Source organism: Elephas maximus, chromosome 13 (genome assembly GCF_024166365.1).
Source record: "Elephas maximus indicus isolate mEleMax1 chromosome 13, mEleMax1 primary haplotype, whole genome shotgun sequence".
NCBI classification, from domain to species: Eukaryota; Metazoa; Chordata; class Mammalia; order Proboscidea; family Elephantidae; genus Elephas; species Elephas maximus.
Genome location: NC_064831.1, coordinates 94,790,551 through 94,817,644, shown reverse-complemented (window position 1 = coordinate 94,817,644; position 27,094 = coordinate 94,790,551). Strand labels below are relative to the sequence as shown.

At 42.9% G+C, this 27,094-nt stretch overlaps 1 protein-coding gene across 1 annotated transcript in view; it reads right to left on the bottom strand.

Moving 5' to 3' along the window:
* The window catches only part of ENTREP2 (endosomal transmembrane epsin interactor 2), a 591,792-nt gene that overhangs the window by 337,431 nt on the left and 227,267 nt on the right, over positions 1-27,094 (bottom strand). The window lies entirely within an intron of this gene.

Here is a 27,094-nt window from a genome sequence, read left to right as displayed (position 1 = left end):
AAGTGCCTCTGTGGACTTGAACCTCCAACCTTTCAGTTAACAGCTGACCTCATTAACCATCTACGCCACATTCCAGCAAGGATCTAAAGCACCATTTTTTGAGAAAGGCAAAGCTCTCCCCCATCAACGGTCACCCAGCCCCCTCCCCCTATGCTCCAAATGTTGCTGACCAGGAAGCTTGTCCTGACTTGTGGATCTGCCCTTGGCTGGCCTTCTCCTGCCTACAGCTTATCATCCCATTGCACACCTTTCTCTTCCCTCCGGCCCCTGGAAAGGCACTCCCCACCACTCAGCACAGCTTCCACCTCACTGAGCCAAGACATGTCATCCGATGAGGCTCCCTAACTTTCTACTGACCAACTCATTTCCCCAGGCTACGATGTTCCACCTGGCCTATCTCCTTCTCCAGTAGCTGTCCTCTCTCTCCTGGCTCCCACCTCTTCTCCTGACCACAGGAATACCCATAAGTCTTCCGTATCTTAGAAAAACCACCTTCAGCCCTTTGTTAGCTACTGGCCTATCTTTCTCCTGGGCTGCCTAAGAAGTCCACACTCCTGGTGACAGGGTCTGGCTGGCTGCTCCCCAGACCAGTCCCCTGCAATCCCAGTCTCCTGAGGTGCAGCAGGGCCGATGGAACCATGGGGACACATTCACTTCCCCACCCACTACAACCTGGCTGTGCCCCCGCTGGTGCTCAGAAACTCTTCTTACAAAGGTCACTGAGAGGTTACAGGTCCAAACATCACCCTGCCAGCTGGCGACTGACCAGTCCTTCTGCTTGAAGCCCCTTTTCTCTAGACTTCTGTGCACAGCTCTCCCCAACGCTCTTCTTACTTTTCTGGCTTCTCCTGTTCTCAGGCTCCCTCAGCATCCTCCTTCCTCTCCCCTCCTCTTTCTGGTTTCCAAAGATCCCCTCCTCAGCCTTTTGTCTCTCTCTATTCCATGGCTCTGCTGGAGACCCAGCTATGATTGAGGTTCCTCTAACTCCCACGTGCTGGCTGTTTTCACCAGTGAGTCTCAGCCTAGCCACGCCAGTGTCTACCAGGAACTGCTCTGGTGTCCTCTCCAACTCAGCATGTCCCAAGCCCAGTCTTCCTCTTGTAATCTCTGTCTTCCAAAATACCACCTCCTGGTCACTTACGCCAAAATCCTGGAGGTGATCCCCCTCTGCTTCACCCCCAATATCCAATCAGACGTGGGGAGGTGGAGGTGGCTGTGGATCCCCCTTCAACAGCGCAATATTGAGAAGGTCCTGGTGTTCTCATATCAGGGTTCTTGTGATGATAAATAGCCCCAGGCTTTCTACTGTGGGTCAGTGGGGGGCTGGATGGAAGGGCTTGGCTAGATTTCCTCTGTGAATCCAAAAGGACCTGATCTCAGAATCTGAGGAGAGCACACTACTCAACAGAGCCATCAAGTTCCCTTGATCCACCCTCAACCACTTCTTCAGTGGGCAGGACCAAGGCTTGTAGCCAAACAGCCTCTACCACACCTGGTACCATGCTAGTCTCAAGCAGAAGTTCAAGCACTCTGGACCAGGAGTTTATATGAAAGATTTATGAACCTTCCCAAAAAGCACAGGACACCGCTCCCCAAATCCTCCAAACACAGTCAATATTGACAAATATTTTTCACAACTGTGTTCCCATCTACCCAACATCCTCTCTTCATGATTCTGCCACCAGCCTCTCTGCTCCTTGTATTCCAAGCTTCAAACGTGAGAGAAATCCTTGACTACTGGTTACCCATCTCTCTCTGTGGCCAAGTCTCCGAAGTTCTTCCTCCATGATTCCTCCTAAACCTCTCTCTTACCTTCTATACCCAACACTTGAACTCTCAACAGCCTCTCTGCTGTTGGATTCTTCATAGTGTGTAGACCAGTTTCCCCCAAGCTATCTTAGAATCAGATTAAACTGTCACTTCTTATAGGATACATTGATAGAGTTCTCACCATCATCTCATGCTCGACATTTCTAATGCTGAGTTCATTTCTCCACCTCCAAACCACCTTTTTTGTGTATATGAAATTTCTTCCAATAATCCCACCATCTTCTGAGCTCATCACACCTGTGTCCAGTGCACTGATCAGTTGTGAAGCTGGGTCAGTTCTTCCCCTCCTCCATGTCTGTCCACCTGCTTGTTCCTCGCCATTCCCTCAGCTGCTTCTCTCTTATCTGCCTGGATAGCACCCATAACTCACTTCTGTCCTTTACCGCTGCCCTCTCTGCCAAACCCATCCTGCACAACTGTGCCAGGTGAATCTCATCTGTCTGGCCCAACACTCCCAACCCACAAGAATTAGGTCCTGATTCTCCACCAGCACTTCCCCAAATGACCCTTCACTCCTGTTCAGGCCACTCTGGACACCTCCAATGACCCTGGCAGGGAGTCATTGCATGTGCCATGCGCCAGCTCCAAGACCCCTCCAGGCTGTCCCTCCACACTTAGCCTCCGAATGTCTCACACTTTCCAGAAATTCTTCTATCACCCCAGATCCATGGTTCGGCTCCCACTCTTTCTCCTCCCTTAAGCTCTGTCTTAGTTATCTAGTGCTGCTATAACATAAACACCACAAATAGGTGGCTTTAACAAACAGAAATTTATCTTCTCACTGTCTAGGATGCTAGAAGTCCAAATTCAGGGAGTCGCCTCCAGGGGAAAGCTTTCTCTTTTTGTCAGCTCCATGGAAAGGTCCTAGTCATCAATCATTCCCTGGTCTAGAAGCTTCTCCACACAGGGACCCCATGTCCAAAGGACACACTCCACGACTGGCTCTTCTTGCTTGGTGGTAATGAGGTCCCTCTCCTCTCTGCCTGTTTTTTATACTTCAAAAGAGATTGACTTAAAATACAACCTAATCCTGTAGATTATATCCCATCTCATTAACATAACTGCCTCTCATCCTGCCTCATTAACATGAGAGAGGTTAGGATTTACAGCACAAAGGAAAATTACATCAGATCACAAAATGGGGGACAACCACACAATACTGGGAATCATGGCCTAGCCAAGTTTACACACATTCTGGGGGGATATAATTCAATCCATAATAGGTTCTGACCCTGGCATCTCTCTGAGACACAACTTCAAAAAGTATCCTCTGTTTTCACCACACCAACACCAGCCTCACCCAGACCAGGCCTGTATATGGGATAAGAATGATTGACATCCGGAAAATCTTCATTTGTACATTGCCTTCTACTCAGAAATTTTACCTATTCTCTGAGACATGGTCCAATGCCTCAGCAATCATGAAGGGCTTATGAATTCAAGAGTACAAGGGCTTCCCTTATAACTACCAACAAACCTCTCCAAGTATCTTTAATAAGAAGAACTGAGTGACAGACAGACAGAACTCCTTGATCTCTGCTAAGCTAAAATTTATAAAACTTTATAGCACGGATTTTATTAGAAATCAACAAATCTCCAAATAGTAGGCATTTCTAAACATAAAAGAAGTTAGTGTTGCTTTTATCTGAGGCTACAATAAGCACTCTTTTTGACTTTTCCTATCTTCATCATAAAGGCATCATTCCATGAATAGACACAAATAATTTTACTTCCAGCAAACATGGATGATTTGCTTATTGAAGACAATTTACAATTCTAAATAGCACTAGTAAGTGTAATAGAAAATGGAACAAATTCCTCTACACAAATGAAGAAAATAAAGTCATCCAACTCAGTGTGATAGGTAGAATTCTAAGACCCATGGCCTTGAGCAATGCCTTCCCCTTGAGTATGAATATGGTAGACTATCACTTCATTGATCCTCCCCCAGTCGTGCCTTGGGATGATGCAGCTCTGGCAAGGCTTTGATTGTAGCCTTGTGAGACCCGGACCAGAGGATCCACCTAAGCTATGACCAAACTTGGCCCATAAAAACTGTGAGATAATAAATGGGTGTTGCTTCATCACTAAGCTTGTGGTAATTTGCTATACAACAATAGAAAACTAGCACATCCAGAGTGGGGATATTAGATTATTGTTCCAAAATATTCACTCCATTTCTACACCTCCCCAGAAGGAGCGGACTTCGCTGCCCCTCTAATACCAGAAACACGGCTTCTGCGCTCAGGAAGGGCCACATGAGAAGGCCTGGAGGAGGCCTGCAAAGCCTAGATTCTGGAGTACCACCTCCTGAGGACCCTGCTTTGGTTTGTGTGGTGACTCTGAGGAGTGGCGTATGCTCCTCAGAGTGTTGGCATGAACAAGTTTCAGAGCTACTGCTCTGAAAGTATCAGGTCTTCTTTTGAACTAATTTTGCTCAATTCCAGCTACCAAAGAGGATTCTGTTCCATGTTCTGACATCTCAGTAATTCTGAAAGTTTATTTTGTACCACTTCTGTGAGGAAAAGGGTCATGAATCTAGTTAGCCATGAAATTATTGCATCTTATCAAATTTTTGTCCCATTTAATTTACCAGTATTGTTATTCAAAGTCCGCTGTGTACAAAGAATTTGAAGTAACTGAAGAGGGTCAAAGAAGAGTAACATATAATTAAACAGCTGTGAAAGAAAAGCCAAAAGGAATGTGAAAGGCATGATATTGCTCAGAGAGAGGAGGCTTCACTTTTCAAGCACCTGCGAGTTTTTATAAAGACACTACCTCACTCTTCTTCACTTCCCCACCCAGCTGAAATGGAGGCAAGAGATAAAATTAGAAATGAGAAAGAACTTCCAGCTGTTGAGGGCAATGAAAGGGGATAATAAACTGCCAGGAAGTCTTGGCAACTCTGGAGCCAAAGACTTCCCCATGTGACTGGCAGTGCTGGCCACAGAGCCTGGAATAAATTAGCTCTTTCAATCTCATCCTCTAAGACTGAAAAGTCCTTTCACTGCCTGAAATCAAGGGTTTTCTTCAGACCTGCAAATATGGTTGAAAGGCAAATGGTAACGCAACATTTTAGGTAGTGAAGTAAGTCCTACTTGAATGCCGACTTGAAAGCCAATTAAATTACTTTCAAAAACATATGGCAGGTATGCCCAATAGAGGCTGTGATGCCAATTTACCACTAAGATGCCAGAGTTCACTGAACTTCTGGAGAAAGAACAATTGTTGCAAAAATGAAGGAAATGCTATTCTGATCTGCCTGGAATAAGAGGAACCCAATGAGTCTGTCTTCCAAAGGCTTTCAGATTGCTGCCCTATGCTGCTCAGAGTTCTTCTGTCAGCCTCCTGGAACAGCTGAGCCTGACCCTTCTGAAAAGGCTTACCCTACCTCCATTTTCTCTTCTTACTGTGTGGTTTTGCTTGGTTTGGTCTCCCTGTGGCCACATGGCAGGGCTCCTTCACGCCTTTACCCTCCGTTTCCACTTCAGCTCCCCTTTGGGGAACATACCCATCTTAACACCCACCCGACCTGTCATGGATCAAATTATGTCCCCCAAAAATATGTGTCAACTTGGTTAGGCCGTGATTCCCTGTATTGTGTGGTTGTCCAATATTTTGTGGCCTCATGTGATTATCCTATGTATTGGTAGTTGGAAAATACGGCCTTGGTGATAGAAATGATGCCGGAGATCACATGATAGAATTTTGCAAGACCAATGACCTCTTCATTGTAAATGCCTTTTTTCAACAACATAAAACAGCAAATATACATGTGGATCTTGCCAGATGGAATACACAGGAATCAAATAGACTACATCTGCTGAAAGAGATGATGGGAAAAAAAAGCTCAGTATCATCAGTCAAGGCCAGAGGCCAACTACCAAACAGACCGTCAATTGCTCATATGTAAGTTCATTTTGAAACTGAAGAAAACTGGAACCAAAGTGCAGCTTTGAGCACATCCCACCTGAATTTGGAAACCAGGGTAGCATAGTGGTTAAGTGGTACAGCTGCTAACCAAAAGGTTGGCAGTATGAATCCACCAGGTGCTCCTTGGAAACTCTATGGGGCAGTTCTACTCTGTCCTTTGGAGTTGCTATGAGTCGGAATTGACTCGACGGCAATGGTTTTTTTTTTGCACCTGAATTTGGAGACTATCTCAAGAATAGATTTGGCGTGTTGCACAGTAATGACCGAAGGCCAGATGAGTTGTAGAATGACATCAAGGAGATCATGCATGAAGAAAGCAAGAGGGGAAAGAAAGAAAAGACCAAATGAATGTCAGAAGAGACTCCGAAACTTGCTCTTGAACGTCAAATAGCTAAAGCGAAAGGATGAAATCATGAAGTCAAATAACTGAATAGAAGATTTCAAAGCGCTGCCTGAGAAGACAAAGTATTATAGTGACATGTGCCAAGAACTGGAGATAGACAACCAAAAGAGAAGAACACACTCAGCATTTCTCAAGCTGAAAGAACTCAAGGAAAAAATTCAAGCCTCGAGTTGCAATATTGAACAATTCTACAGGGAAACTATTAAACAATGCAGGAAGCATTAAAAGAAAATGGACGGAATACACAGAGTCACTATACCAAAAAGAATTAGTCGACGTTCAACCATTTCAGGAGGCAGCGTATGATCAGGAATTGATGGCACTGAAGGAAGAAGTCCAAGCTGCACTGAAGGCTTGGCAAAAATCAAAGCTCCAGGAATTGACAGAATACCAATTGAGATGTTTCAACAAACAGATGCAGCACTGAAGAGTTCACTAGTCTATGCCAAGAAATCTGGAAGACAGCTACCTGGCCAACCAACTGGAAGAGATTTGTATTTGTGCCTATTCCCAAGAAAGGTAATCCAAATGAATGTGGAAATTATCAAACATTATCATTAATATCACACATAAGTAAAATTTTGCTGAAGATCATTCAAAAGCAGCTGCAACAGTATATCAACAGGGAACTACCAGAAATTCAAGCTGGATTCAGAAGAGGACGTGGAACCAGGGATACCATCGCTGATGTCAGATGGAGCCTGGCTGAAAGTGGAGAATATCAGAAAGAAGTTCACCTTTTATTGACCATTCAACTGTGTGGATCATAACAAATTATGGATAATGTTGCAAAGAATGGGAATTCCAGAACACTTAATTGTGCTCATGAGAAACCTGTACATAGATTAAAAGGCAGTCGTTCGAATAGAACAAAGGGACACTGCATGGTTTAAAGTCAGGAAAGGTGCACATCAGGGTTGTATCCTTTCACATACCATTAACAACCTGCAATACACAGATGATACAACCTTCTTTGCTGAAAGTGAAGAGGACTTGAAGCAATTACTAATGAAGATCAAAGACTATAGCCTTCAGTATGGATTACACCTCAACATAACGAAAACAAAAATCCTCAAAACTGGACCAACAGGCAACATCATGATAAACGGAGAAAAGATTGAATTTGTCAAGGATTTCATTTTACTTAGATCCACAATCAACATCCATAGAAGCAGCAGTCAAGAAATCAAAAGACGCATTGCCTTGGGCAAATCTGCTGCAAAAGACCTCTTTAAAGTGTTGAGAAGCAAAGACGTCACCTTGAAGACTAAGGTGCGCCTGACCCAAGCCATGGTGTTTTCAATTGCCTCATGTACATGTGAAAGCTGGACAATGAATAAGGAAGACTGAAGAAGAATTGACACCTTTGAATTGTGGTGTTGGCGAAGAATATTGAATATACCATGGACTGCCAAAAGAACAAACAAATCTGTCTTGGAAGAAGTACAACCAGAATATTCCTAAAAACAAAGATGACGAGACTATGTCTCACATACTTTGGATATGTTATCAGGAGGAATCAGTCCCTGGAGAAGGACATCATGCTTGGTAGAGGGCCAGTGAAAAACAGAAGACCCTCAACCAGATGGATTGACACAGTGGCTGCAACAACGAGCTCAAGCATAATGACGATTGTGAGGATGGCACAGAACTGCGCAGTGTTTCCTTCTGTTTACATAGGGTCACTATGAGTCAAACCAACTCAGTGGCACCTAACAACAATAATTGTAAATCCTAATCTCTATGATGGTAGTGAGGCAGGATTAGAGGCAGTTATGTTAATGAGGCAGGACTCAATCTACAGGATTAGATTGTATCTTGAGTCAATCTTTTTTGAGATATAAAAGAGAGAATAGAGCAGAGAGGAGAGGGACCTCATTACCACCAAAAAGGGAAGTGTAGAGGAGGAGCAAGGCCTTTGGACCTGCGGTCCCTGAACTGAGAAAACTCCTAGACCAGGGAAAGACTGATGGCAAGGACCTTCCCCCAGAGCTGACAAGACAGAAAGCCTTCCCCTGAAGCTGGCAGTCTGAATTTGGACTTGTAGCCTCCTAGACTATGAAAAGAGAATCAATTTCTCTTTGTTAAAGCCATCCACTTGCGGTATTTCTATTATAGCAGCACAAGATGACGGAGACATCACTCATGGCTTCTGCTGTCGGAATCATTCTCCCCTCAGAATGATCCCATTCCTTCTCCCAACCTTTCAGTCCCGGCCTGTGATTCTGACTTTCTCTGCATCATGTCCCCATGGAGTCTGGAAGAAGAAGACCTCAAACTCAAAATACCTACGAGAACACCACTTTACTTCTCAATCTGCTTCCTTCATGATAGAAAAAGGGTTCCGAAGCTTTCATTCTCTCCTCATACAGCAGTGAAACTAAACTGAAGACCAAGATGCTCAACACACAGCAGTAAAATTATAAATTAATGACAAAGACAATGCTATGAAAGAAAAAAATCCATCGATGTAAAGAAGTTTTAAATGTTCTAAATAACTCATGAGTCAAAAGAAAGTTAGAGCTGAAATAAACTACAGGCTGTTCTGCTACAATGTGTGTTTCTTTGATGCAAATTACCTCACATGCGTTTGGTACCAAACCCATTTGCCCTGACCCTGCCCTGCAAGACAGAGCCTTCTGCTGAGGCTGTTCAACTCTGAAATCAGGGTAGTTATTAGACCTGCCACTGGCTTTTATTTAATGAGTTAACAAATGTTATGGATTGAATTGCGTCCTCCAAAAATGTGTGTCAACTTGGTTGGTCCATGATTCCCAGGATTGTGTGACTGTCCACCATTTTGTCATCTGATGTGATTTTCCTGTATGTTGTAAATCCCGCCTCTATGATGTTAATGAGGCGGGATTCAATCTACAAGATTAGTTTGTGTCTTAAATTAATCTCTTTTGAGATATAAAGAGAGAAGCCAGCAGAGAGACATGGGGATCTCGTACCACCAAGAAACCAGAGCCAAGAGAAGAGCACATCCTTTGGACCCAGGGCCCCTGCGCTGAGAAGCTCCATATGTTCTGTATCCATGTCACTCAGTACTTCATTCTTGGTAATTTTTGTTAGCTAAATCTTCCAGGTCATTAATTATCTCTGTATTTTGTCTAATCAACTGTCCAACTATACATCTGTATTTGTTTTAGAAAACTTAAATTATTTTAATTTACACAACTAGAAGTTTTTTTTCCCTAGATATCGAAATTCATTTCTGATAGTTTCTTACCGCATGCTTACCTTTATAACTCTGTCCATAATTACTTTAAATATATAATTTATAAATGCTGTGGATTCCAACATGTGTAGTTTAAGGAGGTGCATCTAAGTCTGCTGTTTGTTTCTGGTGGTTCTCATTTATTATGACTTGCTTTCTATTATGCTTGCATGGTTGAAGTCTTTTACTGTGAATGCAGTGCTTGACCTGAATCAGTGAGGTTCTGTGGACTCAGGTTGGAGAAATTTTCCACTAAAGGGGTGTATTTCTGCCAGTAACCAGGGAGTACCCAGGGCTTGGAAAAATCTTGGTGCCGGGGACCTCGGCTCAAATCTCAGTGTAAAAGTCACAACACTGAGCCCCCTACCTCGCTGTAGGTACAAGGTTCTGTGTCCCAGTAACAGTGTTGAGGTGGCAACTCATCCTAAGGGCAATTCCAGCCTCCAGCCACTCAATACCCTGGTCCCTGCTGCTTGCCACTCTGACTCCAGCTACTTGCTTTTCTGTCATAGTTTGTGTCTTTGTTTAAGGGTGAGGTGGCAGTCATTGAACACCTGCAACGTCTCAAGGAGCACGTCCTCTGCAGATTATAGTCGTTCTGTAGAAAGCGCATACCTCAAAGTACTCAGTCAACCGTAATTTCAAACCTGAAGGAAATCTCCCATCCCTCCTGTTTTTAATGGCTGCATGAGGACACTAGTGGAAGAATGAACAGGTGTCACTTTTTTTTTAAGTTATCAAAATGATAAACTCCCATATAAATAGACTTTGTTTTAATTATTTATAATAAAGTCAATTATTATTTATAAATTTAAAAATATTCCAGGTATTTTATTATTTATTTAGTCATTTAGCCCCTACAACTATATATTTCTCAAATCTCATTGCTTGCAAAGAAATAAAATATTATCCTGAATAATTCTTTCCCTCTATTTACTTCCTGGAAAAAATAATTATTATTCCCATCTTGTTGTTGTTGTTGTTGTTAGGAGCCACTGAGTCGGTTCTGACTCATAGCAATCCTATGTACAACAGGATGAAACAGTGCCCAGTTCTGCACTGTCCTCACAATCATTGCTGTTTGAGCCCATTGTTGCAGCCACTGTGCCGATCCATCTCGTAGACAGCCTTCCTCTTTGTTGTTGACCCTTTACTTTATAAAGCATGATGTCCTTCTCCAAGGACCATTCCTTCTGGATAACATGTCTAAAATAAGTGAGATGAAGTCTTGCCATTCTCACTTCTAAGAAGCATTCTGGTTGTACTTCTTCCAAGACAGATTTGTTAGTTCTTCTGACAGTCTGTGGTATATTCAGTATTGTTCGCCAACGCCGTAATTCAAAGGCATCAATTCTTCTTTGGTCTTCCTTATTCACTGTCCAGCTTTCAAATGCACATGAGGTGATCGAAAATATCGTAAAACTTTCTAAGTCTATGGACTTCCTATGTATTGGTAAGAAAATATAAGCCAGAAAAGAATTCCATTCACAAAAGCAAAAAAACAAAAATTAAAACCTATCCAAGAATTAACTCCATGAAAACATATAGGATCGTTACAAAGAAAACTACAAACTCTCTTGAGGGATATAAGAGAAGATTTATATATGAAGACACATAACATGTTCCAGGATAAGAAATCTTAATATAGTAAAAATATTAGTTTTTCCAGTATTTATAAATTAATATAGTTAACTTTCAGTCAGAATCTCAATGGGATTCTTTGAAGCTTGACAAAATGATTCTAAAGTTTATCTGAAAGAGAAATAAATACAGGTAGTCCCCTGCTTACAACAGGGGTCCATTCCAATGACTCCATCATAAGTCAGTTACGATTTAAGTTGAATATCTCTTTTTGCTTTACTTTTCATTATTATTGCCTTTTATTATCAGTATCTTTATATATCTGATCTTTATTTGTCTGTGAGTGAACATCTGAGAATGATAACAAAAAATCACACACTGCAACACCGTATGTAGTACGTGTTACTAACAATAAGATGTACAAAAAAAAAAAGGACAGTCGTAAGTATGGTTCGTGGTACCTCTAATATGCCTTAAGTCAGGGACTACCTGTACAGTAAAACTTGCAAAATCCAGAACCTGTGTAACCTGTCAGAGAAGGCAAACTCACATGCTTTCCACTAAAACAAGAGATAGAAAAGTGGCTGGGACTGCATCCTGTCAAAGGCAGAACACCTGCGAGGCCCAGAAGAACAAGGCGATCCCCTCGAGTTCTGGCTCTCACAGGTCTCACTGATAACAGCGAAGAAACAAACGCCAGTGAACTAAGAAAGCGGGACAGGTTTAAGCATTGCCAGATACATTTTTCCTCTCTTCAAAATTCCAAGTTAAAAAGTACCAGAGCAAAAGCATATTAGAAAACCACAATACCTAAAAGTGGCTCCAGAATAGACAGACAAAAAGAATAGAATATAAAGCTTCAATATAGGCTCCAGCATACGTTAGTTTTTAATTATCTGAGGATGGCCTTTTAAACTCACAGGGAAAAGAAAGGTTATTCAATACATGGTCCCAAAACAACTGCTCACTAATTGTAAATAAAATAACCAGTACGAGTCAAAACACTTTAAAAAATGATTGAAAAATTAAATATAAAAGATGAACTCCCCAGGTAACTGGTTAAAATTCGTAAGTAGATTTCCTCCCTTCAAAAAAGCTCCCTCAGGAAAAAAAAAAAAAAAAAAAGAGGAACTAACCTTATGAGTAATCAATAAAAGGTAAAGTAAAATAATAAGTTCCTTTTGTGGTGCAGTGGTTATGAGCTCAGATGTTAACCAAGAAGTCGGCAGTTCAAATCCACCAGCCGCTCCTTGGAAACCCTATGGGGCAGTTCTACTCTGTCCTACAGGGGCACTGTGAGTCGGAATCAACTTGACAGCCGCGGGTTTTATTTTTTTTGCCCGTTAAACTGGCAGTGGTTAGAGAGACTGAAAACGCTCTCTGACCTGGTTGCACACCTTCACGAGGGCAACATTATCAACTGACAAAAAGGATTTTTTTAAAAATGAGAATAATCTCTATTCAAGTAAATCCCAAACCCAGGATAACGCAGATGATTCTCTAGGCAAATATAAATTACGATTGATTCCAAAAGAGACCAAAAAACTAACTGTACCAATAAACACCAAGAAATAAGGCAACTCATCCAACAGCTACAGCCAAATTCTTCAAATGCTTCAAAGTACAGAGAACTCCAACACTGTTCAATTTTTTTCAAGGCATGAAAAAAAAATAAAAAGGAAACTTGCCACATTCTTCTTACAAAGGTCAGCATAGCAACTACAACCTGAAAAATACCCCAAGAATAGAAAATAGACAATTTTACTTATAAACAGAGGTGCATATATTTTAAATAAAATGCTAGAAAATAGAATTTGACAGTACATTTAAAAGAATGGACAAGAAGGTAGGGGTGTGTCTCAGGAATAAAAAGATGCCTCAGTGAGAAGAAACATGAATCAAATCAATCATTATTAACATGAAAAAAAATTTAAATATGATCGTTCAAGTAGATTCCTAAAAGGCATTTGATAAAATTTATTCTCCGTTTTTTTTATTTAAAAAAACAAACAACAACATAGACAAGATAAAGATGTCCACAGCCACCACTTGTATTTTAAATTACTCTGAAAACACTAGTAAGGGGTGAAGTACTATGAAATGGTCCCAAGACTCCCACTCCCTGGTCTACACACCCTATATAATCCCCTCCACTTGAATGTGGGCAGGACTATGAATATGAAGGATTTCAATCCTGTGATTGTTGTTGTTGTTAGTTGCCATCAAGTTGATTCCAACTCATGACCAGCCTATGTGTACAGAGTAGAACCGCTCCGCAGGATTTTCAAGGCCGTGACCTTCAGGAAGCAGGTTGCCAGCCCTGTCTCTCGACGCACCTCTGGGTGGGTTAGAACTGCCAATTTTTTGGCTAGTAGTCGGGAGTGCTTAACCATTTCCACCACCCAGGGACACCATCTGTCATTAGGCTACATTATACGACAAAGACGAAGGAATTTCTCAAAAGCAATTAGGTCCCAAATCAGTTAACTTTGAGTTAATTAAAAGGAAGATCATCCTGGGTGGGCCTGACCTAAACAAGAAATCCCTTAAAAGAGTCTGGGCCCTTTGAAGTCAGAGATTCCAAGTGTGAGAAAGATTCTGCTGCTGGCCTTGAAGAAGGAAGCTACCCTGTTGTGTGAGAAAGCCTCTTGAGGCCGAGAGTTTCCCCAGCCTACAGCTAGCAAGAAAACAGGGACCTCAGTCATACGACCACAAGGAAATGAATTCTGCAAACAACCTGAGTGAGCTCAGAAAAGGGTCTTTCCCTAGCTGAGCCTCCAGATGAGGATACACCTGGTATCCCCTTGATTTCAGCCTCAAACCATGAGCACAGGACTCAGGTAAAACATGCCATACTCCTGGCCTATGCAATATGTAAGATAATAAATTTGTGCTGTTTTCAACCTCTAAGCGTGTGGTAACTTGGTATACAGCAGTAAAAAGCCAATATAACTAGATAATAAAACTAGACAAGAAAAAGAAAGAAAAGGCATAAATATTGGAAGGAGGGGCAAAACTATTACTATTTTAATATGATAGTGTTACCTAACTAGAAAACCCAAAGGAGTCAATTGACAAGAATTAAAAACCAAAGAGAAATCATTGATGCATCTGGTTACAAAATTATAAGAAATTATAATAGTTATATTTATTGAGCTGACTTAGACCCCTCCCCACTGGCACTGAGCCTGTTCTGACTAACCGCTGACCTTCTGGTTAGTAGCCAAGCGCTTAACCACCCTACTTCAATTTTTTTTTTTTTCCTGGCAACCCTGAGATGTGATTTTGTGTCCCACTGCACAGATGGGGAAATTAAAGGGGTTAAGGACTTGCTCAACAGTGTAAGGATGCAAACTCTTAAACTCAGGAAAAGAGCTTTCCTATACATATGTAAGCAAAGATTGGTTAGAAAAGAGAATTAAGTTAAATATTCTACTTGCAACAGCAAGCAAAAAGGTAGAAAGACTCAAAATAAACAGACTAATAAAAAAAAGGAAAACCAAACCAAAGCAAAGATTCGTTAGAAAAGAGAATTAGGTTAAATATTCTACTTGCAACAGCAAGCAAAAAGGTAGAAAGACTCAAAATAAACAGACTAATAAGAAAAAAGCAAAACCAGTATCATGAAAATCTTAAAAATTTACTGAGGAACCACAAAAGATGGAAAAATCATTTTTAAAAAAAGAAAAATAATGTTTGTCTTAGTCACCTAGTGCTGCTGTAACAGAAACACAAGTGGATGGCCTTAACAAAGAGAAATGTATTCTCTCATAGTCTAGAAGGTTAGAAGTCCAAATTCAGAGCGTCAGCTTCAGGGGAAGACTTTCTGTCTCTTTCGGCTCTGGAGGAAGGTCCTTCTCATCAATCTTTCTCTAGTCTAGAAGCTTCCCTGCTCAGGAACCCAGGGTCCAAAGGATGCGCTCTGCTCCTGGCGCTGCTTTCTAGGTGGTACGAGGTCCCCCAACCCCACCTGCTCAATTCTTTCTTTCATATCTCAAAAGAAATTGGCTTAAAACACAACCTAATCTTGTAGATCTCATCAACATAACTGCCGCTAATCCCATCTCATTAATATCATAGAGAGAGGATTTACAACACATAGGAAAATCACATCAGATGACAAAATGGTGGACAACCACACAACATGGGGAATCATGGCCTAGCCAAATTGATATACATATTTTTGGGGGACACAATTCAATCCATGACAATGTTTATATTCCACGCAATCCAAATTAAACTACTAAAAAGGGAAAAAGAAAATGTATTCAATAAAAAGTGTTGGGGCAACTACTTGGAAAGAAATAGAACTTAATCTGTATTTCATTCTTTATACTAAAATAAATTCCAGAGGAATCAAAGATTAAAACATAAGACACTAAACATGAATATTCTGGAAGAAAATATGTGAGAATTTTTTAAGAACGATCTTGAAAAGAAAGTCTTTTGAGGCAGGACATAAAATCAGGAAGCTTAACAGAAAAGATGAATGAATTTTTAAATGTGAAGTTTATGTTTTAGAAAGCCACTTGTATGTTGTGGTTGACTGAATCACTGTTCTCAATTCCCACATCCTTCCTGTGTTAGAATTACCTGCCTTGGGGTTGGGGTGGGGGGAACACAAAGGTTTCCATCCAACTGCTAACCTAAAGGTTGGTGGTTGGAACCCACCCAGCAGTGCCTCAGAAGAAAGGCCTGGCAATATGCCCCCACAAAGATTACTGCCAAGAAAACTCTATGGAGCTCAACTCTACTCTGTAACACATGGGGTCACCATGAACTGGAATCAACTCGACAGAAATGTTTGGTTTTTGGGTCTTTGATATGTGATGTTACGGTATCTCTCCATATGAGTGTTACTATGGGATGCCATGGGAAACGCTGTATGGGAGTGGCTTCGGGTGGCATCACATTTCCCCTGCTCTGGTGTGCTCCCGCCTCCTGGCTGTGAGAAGAGCACAGCACAGGTGGCCACTGTTCCTGCAGTCTGGGCCCTAGAATAGACATGGGGCACAGACCCAAATTCAACCTGCAGCCTACAGCCCAGAGTGGAGCCTCCCCAGCTGACCTTCAAGACCAGGGAGAAACCAAAGCTTGTCATTGTAAACCACTGAGTTTGGGGTGGTTTTTATGCAGGATTACTGCGGCAAGAGTCAACCAACGCCATCTAAATTACAACTAATGGTCTCCTTGTCTGGAGTAAAGGAGAGTGAAGAAAATCAATGACTCAAGGGAGCAATTAGCCCAAAGGGCTAAAAGTCAACATGTACCACATCCTATATGATCCCGTGGCCAGAAGAACTAGATGGTGCCAGGCTACCACCACTGACCTCTGACTTGTTTTTATTGTACTTTAGGTGAAGGTTTACAGAACTAGTTCCTCATTAAACAATTAACACATATTGTTTTATAACGTGGTTGCCAACCCCACGACATGTCAACACTCTCCCCTTCTCGACCTTGGGTTCACCATTACCAGCTTTCCTGTCCTCTGCTGCCTTCTCATCCTTGTCCCTGAGCTCGTGTGCCCAATTAGTCTCATTTTGTTTTGTGGGCCTGTCTAATCTTTGGCTGAAGGGTGAACCTCAGGAGTGACGTCAGTACTGAGTTACAAGGGTGTCCAGGGGCCATACTCACAGGGTTTCTCCAGTCTCTGTAAGGCTAGTAAGTCTGCTGTGTGTGTGTGTGTGTGTGTGTGTGTGTGTGTTATGAGTCAGAATTTTGTTCTACATTTTTCTCCAGGTCTGTCCCAGACTCTATTGTGATCCCTGTCAGACCAGTCAGTGGCGGTAGCTGGGCACCATCTAGTTGTGCTGGACTCAGTCTGGTGGAGGCTATAGTACTTCTGGTCCATTAGTCCTTTTGGACTAATCTTTCCCTTGTATTTTTGGTTTTCTTCATTCTCCCTTGCTCCAGATAGTGTGAGACCAGTGGAGTATCTTAGATGGCCACTCACAAGCTTTTAAGACCTGAGACGCTACTCACCAAAGCAGGATATAGAACATTTTCTTTATAAACTATGTTATGCCTATTGAGTTAGATGCCCCCTGAGACCATGGTCCCCAGCCCTCAGCCCAGTTATTTGGTCCCTGAGGGAGTTTGGATGTGTCTATGGAGTTTCCATCACCTTGCCTTGTACAAGCTGTGCTGGCTTCCCCACTATTGTGTACTGTCTTACCTTTCACCAAATTTACCACTTATCTATTGTCTTTTTAGTGTTTTTCCCTCTCCACCCCTCCCCTTCTCATAATCATCAGAGATTGTTTCTTTTTGTGTGTAAACCTTTTCATGAGTTTTTACAGTAGTGCTCTCATACAATATTTGTCCTTTTGTAATTGACTTATTTCACTCAGCATAATGCCCTCCAGATTCATCCATGTTGTGAGATGCTTCAAAGATTCATCATTGTTCTTTATCGTTGCATAGTAGTCCACTGTGTGTACATACCATAGTTTGTTTATCCATTCATCTGTTGATGGGCACTAGGGCTATTCCTGTATTTTTGCTATTGTGAATAATGCTGCTATGAACATGGGTGTGCATATGTCTATTCATGTGACGCCTCTTATATCTCTAGGTTATTTTCCCAGTAGTGGGACTGCTGGATCATGTGGTATTTCTATTTCTAGCTTTTTAAGGAAGCTCCATATTGTTTTCCAAATGGTTGTACCATTTTGAATTCCCACCAGCACTGCATATGAGTTCCAATCTCCCTGCAGCCTCTCCAACCCTTATTGTTTTCTTTATTTATTCATGCCATTAATGTCAGGGTGAGATGGTGTCTCACGGTGGTTTTAGCTTGCATTTCTCTAATGGATGGTGATCAGGAGCATTTCCTCATATGTCTGTTAGCCTCCTGAATGTCTTCTTTGGTGAAGTGTCTATTCATATCCTTTGACCATTTTTTAAATTGGATTATTTATCTTTTTGCTGTAGAGGTTTTGGATTTTCCTGTAGATTTTTAGAGATTAGACCTTTGTTGAATTTGTTATAGCCAATTTTTTTTTTCCCAGTCCGTAGGTTCTCCTTTTACTCTTTTGGTGAAGTCTTTTGATGAGCGTGTTTAATTTTTAGAAGGTCCCAGTTACCTAGTGTCTTAGTCATCTAGAGCTGCTATAAGAGAAATACCCCAAGTGGACAGCTTTAACAAAGAGAAATTTATTCTCTCACAGTCCAGTAGGCTAGAAGTCCAAATTCAGGGCGCCAGCTCCAGGGAAGTCTTTCTCTCTCTGTTGGCTCTGGAGGAAGGTCCTTGCCATCAGTCTTCCTTTGGTCTGGGAGCCTATCAGCACAGGAACCTCAGGTCCAAAGGACACGCTCTGCTCCCAGCACTGCCTTCTTGGTGATGAGGTTCCCATGTCTCTCTGCTCGCTTCTCTCATTTATATTCCAAGAGGTTGGCTTAAGACACTATCTAATCTTGTAGATCTCATCAATATAACTGCCACTAATCTACTTTATTTCATCGTAGTGATGGGATTTACAACACATAGGGAAATCACATCAGATGATACAATGGTAGACAATCATACAAGGGAATCATCACCTAGTCAAGTTGACAGATATTTTGAGGGGACACGATTCAATCCATGACATCTTCTGGGGTTTGTGTATTGTTAGTTACAGTTTGTATCCCGTTAATGCCATGTATTAGGGTCTCTAGCATTGGCCTTATTTTTTCTTCTATGATCTTTATAGGTTTGGGCTTTATATTTAGGTCTCTGATTCATTTTGAGTTAGTTTTTGTGTATGGTGTGAGGTATGGGTCCTGTTTCATTTTTTTGCAGATGGGCACCCAGGTTTGTCAGCACCATTGGTTAAAAAGATTGTTTTACCCCATTTGATGGACTTTGTCGAAGATCAGGTGACCGCAGGTGAATGGATTTACATCTGGGTTCTCAATTCTGTTCCATTTGACCACTCTGACTTCTGACTGGGATCACAACAGAGGGTCCCAGACAGAGCAGGAGAAAAATGTAGAACAAAAAATCAAATTCATAAAAAAAAAGGCCAGACTTACTGGCCCGATAGAGACCAGAGGAACCCCTAGGATTATGGCCCTAAGACACCCCTCTGACTTGGAACTGTAGCCATTTCCAGAAACCACCTTCCAGATAACCAACAGACAGGCCTATAAGGCAAACAGTAACACCAGGAAAGAGCGTGCTCCATGGAACTAACAATTACACGAGATCAAAAGGGCAACATTTGCCCAAAGTAAAGCTGAGAAGGCAGAAGGGGTAGAAAACCAGGTATAAGGAAATGGGGAGCCCAGGGTGGAAATCAGGAGAGTGCAGACACAGTGTGGGGATTGTAACCAATGACATGGAACACTTTGTGTGCATTTGTTGAATGAGAAACTAATTTGCTTTGTAAACTTTCACCAAAACACAATAAAATATTAAAAACAAAGTTTAGCTGAACTACTAATGAATGTATGCCTAGAGCATTGTGCTTTTCAAAGATCTACCCACATGAGCTCAAATGGACAACAACAACTCGAAAAATTAGATGGGAAACTTAGGGGGCAGTGAGTTTATATTAATAGGGGAGGAACAACTCGGAAAAGGAAGGTGAGAATGGCTGCACAACTCCAAGAATGTAATCAATGTCACTGAATTGTACAAGTAGAAATTGTTGAACCAGTGTACGTTCTGCTGTGTATATTCTCAACGACACAACAAAAATAAATTATAAAAAAGAGTTAACTAATATACATGTAGTTTAAAAAGAACATAAAGTCAAAGGCCAATTACAAATGGGAAAAAGATTTATAATACATGCAATAGGCAAAAGGTTAATTTTCTTAATTTACAAAGAGTTCATATTAAGTAAAAACAAAAAGTAACAGCTCAATAAAAAATGGTTAAAGACTATGAGCAGAAAGTTCACATTTTTTAATGGACAACAAACATATTAAAAGATGCTTAAGTCTACTCAATTTCTTAAAAAGTAAGTCAAAACACTAAGATACATATTTTTATCAATCAGACTGTTGGGTTTTTTTTGGTTTGTTTTTGTTGCGTGTCTATGTGAAGTCTGATCAAACCCAGTGGTGGCAAGCACACAGGAGAAAACAGCTCCTCTTACACATTACTGCTAGTGGTATAAATTGATGTAGCTTTCCTAGGGGGCAATTGCATGATGTCTCTCACAATCAAAAATGCACATACGCATATTCAATGATTTTGCTATTAGGAAGTTAGCCTGTGGGTATACTACCAGAAGTACACCAAGTCATTTACACAAGGAAGTTTCCTACAAAAACCTGTAACAAGTGAGTAATAATAAAGTACTTTGATATTTACATGTAATGTTAATAAATGTATTACAAAGTCTGAGGTAGGTCTACTCATGCTGCTGTAGAACGATCTCAAAGACAGACACACGACACGTAATACGGTGTGCACAGGTGATTCCCATTTGTGACATAATAAAAGAACATGGATGTATGAGTTTTCTACAGACTTCTTTTTCAGAATGGATACACAAGAAAAAGTTCACTGGAAACTGAATTAGGAACGAGGTGAAGGGAAACTTACTTTTACTTTCTGTTAATCCTTAACCCTGTGCATATATGGGAAAACTGGTGGCGTAGTGGTTAAGTGCTACGGCTGCTAACCAAAAGGTCAGCAGTTTGAATCCACCACGCACTCCTTGGAAACCCTGTGGGGGCAGTTCTACTCTGCCCTATAGGGTTGCTATGAGTTGGAATCGACTGGACAGCAGTGGGTGTGGTTTTTTGGTGGCATAGTGCTTAAGAGCTATGGTTGCTAACCAAAAGGTCGGCAGTTTGAATCCACCAGGCACACCTAGGAAACTCTATGCGACAGTTCTACTCTGTCGTTTAGGGTCGCTTTAGGGTCACTATGAAGTGGAATTGACTCAACGCCAATGAGTTTTCTGGGTGCATATATTGTTTTATGTGTATTTTAAAACATGCATGCCCTTTGAACCAAAACAACCTATGAATCCTCAAGAGTCCTTTTCAGCAGAGCTTCCAGACTAAGATGGACTAGGAAGAAAGGCCTGGCAATACACTTCCAAAAATCAGCCACTGAAAACCCTATGGATCACAATGGTCTGATCTCAACTGATGATGGGAATGGCACAGGACTGGACAGCATTTCATCCCACTGTGCACGGGGTCACCATGAGCCAGGGGTCAACTCAATGGCAGCCAACAATAGCAACCATCCCAACTGCTGCCATTAAATCATGTTACGGAAGAATACTGAATGCCAGGTGGAAATATTCACACCATAGAAAAGAAAAAAGAAGAAAAGTAAAAGCAGGCTACAAAATGTTTGGTTTTTGTTCGTTTGCAGGGATAATTTACCTTAAAATTTATCTTATATTAGGTCAATAAATAGAGAAATCAACACACAAATACATAAAGAAACCCAGAGTCACTTGTGGTTATCTTTGGATGTCGACTTCCTGCTTGTATTTGTCTGTTTCCCACGCTTTATACATAATAGAGAAAACACAGCATTTAAAACCCAAGCCAGCAGCCACTGCTTCTGCCTTAGTCTAAGAAGGCCTGGCACTCCTGACGCTCCCTTCTGCTGGGGCCCAGGAAGACAGATCCCAGTGCTTCACTGCAAAGGGCCCTTTGCTTCAGAAGACAGTGAAGGTCTGCGCACACGTGATGGCGTTCTGGCTGCGTAAGCCAGTTGTCCTCAAGTTGATTCTGACTCAGTGTGACCCGTGTGTGTGAAAACAGAACTGCGCTCCTTCGGGTGTTCAGTGGACGACTTTTCAGAAGCACATCACCAGTTCTTTCTCTCAAGGAGCCTCTGGGTGAACTTGGACTTCCACCTTTCAGTTAGCAGCCAAGATTGTTAACCGTTTATACACCCAGGGACTCCCTGGCTGGGTAAGAGGACAGGAACCAGAATCCCAGCACTGTGCAGGGTCCCAGGTATGTGGCAGGAGTAGGGAGGCCCAGCTTGCCCAGAAAAGTGCCAAATGGTCATGGGCGCCTCTATGGGGGCTGCTGCTCTTCGATGGAGAATTACAAGAATTTAAAAGATAAATTCAAGTTTCAAGGATAAATTCTAACCAGCACCCAAATGTACACAAGACCCCCACCTTCCTCCTTCTCTCAACCCAATGTTGGAAAGAAACTGTTAAGTGTGCAGGTATACCACCCTGCTTGGAAAAGAACATTCTATAAACCATTTGCAAATCTTTTTGATTCTCTTCTTTTAGAAGTCTCCTCTTTGCACAATAAAAACAACGTATTTGTTGACTCAGAACATTAATTCCATTAAAATCACATTAAGTATAATGAAAAGCTATCAGAGTATAATTACGCAAGCAAATTCAGGGACCTACAGCAACTTTGAAATCTGCTGGAATTACAATAGGAGCTGAACCTGCCTGGTAGACAAATTGCTCTTTCATTTCCAAATGATTATGAATAAAGGCCCACTATACTAATATTATAAACCATACATTCCTGATGCAAAGTCCAAAACCCAGTTCTGTTCTGTAAAGATGCCTTAGCCTAGGCCTTCCTGCTCTCCGAGCCACACACTGGGCTATCCTCACCCCAGAAAACATTCCCTTCTCCGAACCCCCAGCCTACAAGCCCAGTCAGCAGACCCTGAAGTGTTTCTGAATTCACGGCTTCCACAGTCGACCCTCTGAGCCCCCTCAATGTGACCACCGAATCCCCCCTGTGCCCCACCCTCAGAGCCCACTCAGGACCTGCAGGCTGCTCTCCTCCCTCTAGCACCGGGTGCTGCCCCCGGGTGCCCACTCTGTCCCCTGCCCTCTGCTCTCCCATCCCTTCCCCTCCTCAGCCGCCACCTGGCCACACACAGACCTGGGTGCAGAGCGAGTCCTCTGTCCTCAAACTTGGTGTGACCCATAAGGAGGCGGAGGGCCACTGGGACAGGCAAGGAGGGGGTAGGGGGCTTGACTATGGAGCATGCCGTGAGCAAAACACACCAGCACACCGGGGCTCTGCCTAGGCCACGGTCCCTCACTCATTGCCTAGGTCCACCCAAAGGAGTCCCGGGAGAGGGGGCAAACAGTTATGTGCTTCAATACTAGCCGAAAGGTTGGCGGTTCGAACCTACCCAGAGGCATGTTAGAAGACAGGCCTGGCAATCTACTTCCAAAAAAGGCAGCCACTGAAAACCGTATGGAGCACAGTCCTACTCGGCACACAAGGTCTCAATGGGTCAGAGTTCACTAGTCAGCAACTAGTAAGGCCCTCAAATAAAAAATGGGGAACCTGAACAACTTGTGCCCATGCTGGTCGCATGAAGGAGTCACCCTCTGACAAAGCGACCCCAAACAGATGCAGTGGCCCCCCAAGAGTACGGCAGCACCCCTGTAACACTATCTCCTTTCAGCCTACTGTGCCCCTTTCCTTTCAACTGGGTCCTGCATCCACCTCCCTCCAGGACTCCTGTGCCCTGGTCATCAGGGACCTCTGGGTGCCCAAGTCCAGAGAGCCCCCTTCAGCCCTCATTGGCCAGCTTCAATGGCTACTCCTGCCTCTCCAGAGCACCCTCCTCCCTCGGCTGGCCCTGGTTCCCACCCTGACCTTGGTGGCTGCTCCTTGCAGGCTCCTTCTACCCTTCTTCCTTCTCCCCTCCTCCACACACCAGCCATCCCAGGAGATCCCAGCCCCTCCCTTGCTCCTTCCCAGTTTGCTGCTAAAACTCCCTCTCTCAGCCCCTCACAGTCCCCTCCAAGCCTGTGTACACCACTTGCTGAGTTGCCATCTGCTGCTGGGTGTCTGACCAGCCCTGTAGCCAAACTGCACCATCAGCCGCCCCATGCCCAGCAGCCCCGGGGCACATGGTCCCCCTGTCAGAGCCCCTTCCCCACCCAACCCCGTGGGCCCGTCAGAAACTAGCTACCACTACCCAGCTTCCTGCCCTCCACCTCACTGGCAAATCCCGTCAGTCGGCTACCTCCCCCTGACCACGTAACACGGGAGATCTCCAGGTCCTCACTCCACCACACCTGCTGTCGCCTCTCCTGAACTCCTCCAGCACTCCACACCTAGGTTCCCTCCTTGCTACTGGCCACTTCAACCTATTTTCCCAAAGCACTGCAGAATCACCTCAGTAAAATGCAAACCTGACCGGGGCCCCTCTTCCCTGCTCACACCCTTTCACCTCCAGGCTCAGAGGGGCCTGCCCCCCATCCTGCCTTATATGGCTTCTCCCCTGTGAGATCTGTGCAGGCCTTCAGGGAACCAGCACCCTGTGGCTGTGGTAACGTGAGGGTCCTGCAGTTCCACCCTGAGTAAGGGCCCTGGGCCACAGTAAGAGAGAAGCCACGTCTCCCGAAGGCAGGCAGAGCAAGGCCCAGCAGGCAATGCTCAGTGTGGCGACCTCCTCCAGGGCAGGCATCCTTCTCCTGTCCAGCCGTGCAGGGTCACCTGGGTAGCACTGCCCCCGGGGACAATATTTTTAGTTGCTTTGTTTTATAACAAAAGCAATGCAAGGTCGACATATAAAAAAAAACATCACATAAGCAAAAGGAAGGATAGTAAATCATCTATACTCTCTATGGGGCAGTTCTACTCTGTCCTATAGGGTCGCTATGAGTCGGAATCGACTCGACGGCACTGGGTTGGGTTTTTTATACTCTCGCTGCTTTTGTTTTAACTTCTTTTAACGTGCAGTTGGATTCTATTTAAAGGCTTTTATAAAAATTGGATCAGTGGTGTCAATAATTTTTCATTATACTCTAATTCATCATGATCATGATGTCACAATATGTAAGTATTCATTTACATCATTTTAATGCTTTGTATAAATACACTATCATTTCTTTAAAGAGTCCTACTACCAGAGAATCAGTGAAAAAGAAGACCCTCAATGAGATGGACTGACACAGTGGCTGCAACAATGGGCTCAAGCGTGACAACGACTGTGAGGATGGCGCAGGACCCGGCAGTGTTTCCCTCTGTTGTACACAGGGCTCCTATGAGTGGGAACATATTCGACCACACCTAACAACTACGGCTATTAATCTGTGAACATTTTAAGCCATAAACATGTATGAGTAAATGTTTTTAAAGAAGCATACAAATATATGAGTATTTATTGAATTTTTAAAAATTTATTTAGATCAGTCTAAGTAATTGTTTGGAGCCCTAGTGGTGCAGGGGTTAAGAGCTCAGCTTCTAATCAAAAGGTTGGCAGTTTGAATCCACCAGCCACTCCTTGGAAACCCTATGAGGCAGTTCTACTCTGTCCTATAGGGTCCCTGTGAGTCTGAATCGACTGGATGGCTGCAGGTTTGGGTTTTTTTGGAAGTAATGGTTACATGATTTGAAACGTCAAATTTGCCTTTTTTTTTGGCTGTTTCTTCTAGTATTTACTTTCAAATTTCTGAATGTGATGATCTGGCTGACTGGCTGACTATGAAAGGTGAGGGTTTTTGCCCCCCAACAATCTCCATAAACACATAAGACATGGCCTTCCTGCGCTTTCTCACCCCTCTCCTTCCCATTCCCAATGTAGCAACAGCCCATTTGTTGTTGTTATGTCAGCATTCAGTGTTTACTTATGGTGACTATGTAACATGGTCCAAAACTGAACCACAAGGAGTACCATAGTTATACTGCCTTTCTAAAACCACGTTGCTATATTTAATTGGGGTGAATTCCCTCATTTTTGCATTTGTCTTCTATACACCTATCAAAACTTCATCCCAGCTCTCCAACACACCTGAGAATCCCTTCTCCCCACGTGTGAGCGAGGTAAATGCTGCGTCCACTCCAGCTTTTGCAGCCGTGTCACTCTGGGGGCTCTCCCTCCACCTGCCCCTTCCTCATCCAGCCTGGAGCACCTTGGCTTCCAGGGAGTTCCCTTTACCATCACCCTGGACTCACTTTCACCACCCCTGGGTGGAGCCCCTGTTTTCTTGATCTCACATCTTCCTTTTTCTTGGTTTTCCCCCCAGATTTTTGATGGACCACATCCCCCAGTAACTTTCACAGAAAGGATTCATAACATGTAAAAATCTTGATGCCCTGCGTGTCTGAGATATAAGGGTAGAAATCATAGGTTGCAGATTATTTTCCTTTACAATTTTTTACATAATGCTCTAGTATGTTCTGACTTTCAGTGTTGCTGCTGGGAAATCTGATTCACAGATATTTATTGAGTGCCAGCTATTTACCAGGCAGTGTTCTAGGCACTGGCTGGTGCAAACGGTTAACGTGCTCAGCTGTTAACTGAAAAGCTGGAGTCCGGGGGTGTGTCAGAAGAAAGGCTTGGCAGTCTACTTCTGAAAAAAATCAGCCATTGAAAACCCTACGGAACACAGTTCTACTCTGACACACCGGGGTCACCGTGAGTTGTGATTGACTCAATAGCAATTGGCTTTTGGTTCTAGGCACTGCTGATTCTGCAGTTAACAAAGGTGCCTCGCAGTGCCTCCCTCATGGGGCTGCATTCTTGGGGGCAGGAAAGGGGGCAAGTCAAAACAATGAGTGAAGCAATGTGGTATGTTACACAGGGATACACCAAATGAAGAAAAATAAGACTGGGAAAGGGTGGCCTCAAGAGATAGGAAATCCTGGGCTTCTAGGTTGACTGGCCCTGGCAGGGCAAAAGGGCATCAAGGGGTCTGATGCCCCTGATTCCTGGTGGTAACATATGAACCCACAGGGGCACGGGAGGATCCTTGCTTTTCATTCATTGAGCCGGGCACTTGATCTGAACCTGGAACCTCGTATCTTTCAGTTCTAGTAGTATTTCTTGCATTAGTATTTTGTCAGAGTTCTTTCCACTCCGTTTTCTTTGTTCTCTGTAACTCCCATTCCTATTCACTGCCCAATCCTCTCTTTTCTTTACCTTCCCATTTCCCACTTCTGGTCTTTTTTGTTCAGTTTTCTGAGAGATTTCTTCAACTTTATCTTTCAACCCCCGTGATGATTTTGAACCTTTTTATTTTGAAAAATTGCAGTCAGAAAAGTAGAAAAATAAGAACATCTGATCCTATCTCCTTAACTCTCACCTGGACTGACAATTTTGCCATACTTGCATCATCTCTGTCTTTACTTTTTAACATAAATTATAAATATCACGACATTTCACCCCTAAATTTTCAATATGCATCTCTAGAACATTTGTCTATGTAATCACA